A 2697-nucleotide genomic window follows, 5' to 3' on the forward strand; every position below is an offset into this window, starting at 1 on the left:
AATGGAAAATATGGAAAGATATACGACAAATTCCTTGACATAGTACAAATCATATAAACTCTTCGTTTTTCCAATAGCCTAGAGGAACTATAAGTACGCATAACGGATAAATCATTACACGTATAAAATAGGCATCTATCGATAAGCTGGAGAGTCCGCGATAAAACGGGCCGATGCCTTTTATTTTCGGGCAAACGAAACTCACGATTCAAAGTCGCTCTGAAATATAGACACCGCGCGCGCTCACACACATATATACACACACAAGTTTTTTTTTAACTGCCACACAATCACAGAGGCAAACATACAGGGGTTTTATTGCACGTTCTAAGCAATTCGCGATTTTGTTTTCGTTGTGAAGCGATTGATTTACTAGATTTAACTATTATCGAACAATATTAATATTCGTAATCATAAAGAGACCAATAGTATTATTAAATTCGAAGTAAGATCGCGGTACAATAATAGAAAAATCTATAGAGGTTATATTTATTATATACCAAATTCAATAGGTTATTCCGCAATTAAACGCTATTATTGCGAATGTGCGAATGGTAACCGTACCGTCCGGTGCTGTTCACTCGTAGATGCAATAATTTATTATTTATCGCATGCTCGGTATCTTTAAATAATTTTAAGGCCTGCAGAAATTCTCAGTAAGCTATTTAATGCCGAACAGGTGACACTAGTAATTAACGAGGAAAGTGACGAAGATTGAAGGCATTATACAGGATTTGTACTGCATTTTATCAACAACTGTTAAAGGTAAGAGATTTAAAAACCAGTTTGATATATTAATACGATATAAGAAATGTCGAACAATACCGTAATTGACAGAATACTTGACAAGAGAAACGATGACATAAAATCATTTGTACGTATATGTCCGGTTAAAATATTTATTAAATATTCTTAAAACATTTCTAAATACATATTAATTTGTCGTATAGTCAGGAATTGAAAAAATACATAATTAGTAATGAAAAAAAATGAGCTCGAGGAGAGCTGGAACCTACATTAAAAAATTTCGCAGCAATTAGAGGAGAGTGGGGTAAGCACGAACGCTTTTATTTTTTTTTTACGGGGTGAAAACCTTCAAAAGGTGTACCGTCTCCGTTGGGGGCGGAGACGGCATGTGTGGAAGTTTTACCCACTAAAAACCCCGCGGTGACCCTCTCGGGTGTGAGGGCCGGGCACGGGAACGCCGAAGCACACTTCCGCGACCGGCCCCGCCCATACCCCCCCTTAGTTGAGGGAGGGGCTCTTCTCTGGGACGGCTGTTTTGCCTTCCCGCCTCCTCCTACCTACAGCGTCGAGGGGTCGACACTCGAGGCTGTTTTCTCGTGGACCGACCGCGAAAGGAGGTGGTACCCCCAATACCTCCCTCTCGGCCCTGGTTGCCCCGCGGGCGGCGCGAGGGGTCACCGCGGCAATGACCCTATGAACTCGCGCACCCGCGGGGAAAGAACATCGATTATACTGTATTAACCCTTTGACTGCGGCGCAATATGCGCATAAATTGAAAATTACATTGCATGTTAGGTCTATTCATATATCTCGTCTGTGCCCATGCTTCAAAGGCGTCAGCCCCCTTACTATTTTAGTGTCAATACCCGATGTTACCGATAAAGCATGAATTCAGAGTATTATTAGCACAAATGAAGTGTTATATATTCCATTCATATTGCGTGTATCTATATGATTTGACGGGAATAAAAATATTCGATGCTTCAGTTTAAGATTAAGGGATAAATATGACAGTCATGAAACATGAAACGGAAATGTATATATTTTTTCACTTAACTACAGGACAATTTATTCTAAATGCATCGTTAATGGACATTTTATTAATGTTACTTTTTACATGTGGGGGAATATATACACCGCTTTTATTAACATTTACATATTTATAATTTATATAGGAGTATGAATAGTTTTACTGCCTATTGTAAGAATCTTAATACGCACGAACAATTACTTTCTGGCAATTGGTAAATTTTTACATATGAATTTACTTACACGTTATTTACTTACAAAAATTTTATTCATTGCGAGTAATTAAATAATGAACGTATGTTAATATTCAGCTACGTGTCTCTCAAATTAAGCGAAATACAGAAGTTTTATTTTCTTGAAAATTGGTATCAAAGAATGCAGCAACTGGTCAGATTAATTTCGTAAATAAATCGAAACCCTGTACCGGCACACTGTTTTTTAGGCTATTAAATATCACACGGAGTCTTTTAGGAAGTAGTAAAATCTTTTACACAAATTCAATGAAATACTTTCAGGTACCCAGTTTAGGGCTATGAAATTAGAATGTTCAAGAAGAGGTAAAGAAGTTTCATATTTGCAATTATTTTGTGATACTGTAATAGAAATCGGTATCCTGTGAGAAAAATCGTATTTAACGACATAAAATGAATAATATATAACGGTCTTAGGGATTTGTACTGGAGAGCTAAATCTTTAAAAGGAACATGTCGCTTAAACAAATTAGTTAAAAATGATATTTATTTGTAAAGATAAAAGATGGATCCGGGTTAGCGAGGTGTCGCCCGTCTTTCCTATTTTCTTAAACCAGGTTCTGGCGACAACACTTTCATCGCGATACTTGTTCATACTGTAGTTTAACGCGTAGTTCATCGTAGACTTAATAACTGCTTGGTATATAGAATATTAGGTGCGTAAACGAAA

The sequence above is a fragment of the Dufourea novaeangliae genome, unplaced genomic scaffold, assembly GCF_001272555.1.
Source record: "Dufourea novaeangliae isolate 0120121106 unplaced genomic scaffold, ASM127255v1 scaffold162, whole genome shotgun sequence".
NCBI classification, from domain to species: domain Eukaryota; kingdom Metazoa; phylum Arthropoda; class Insecta; order Hymenoptera; family Halictidae; genus Dufourea; species Dufourea novaeangliae.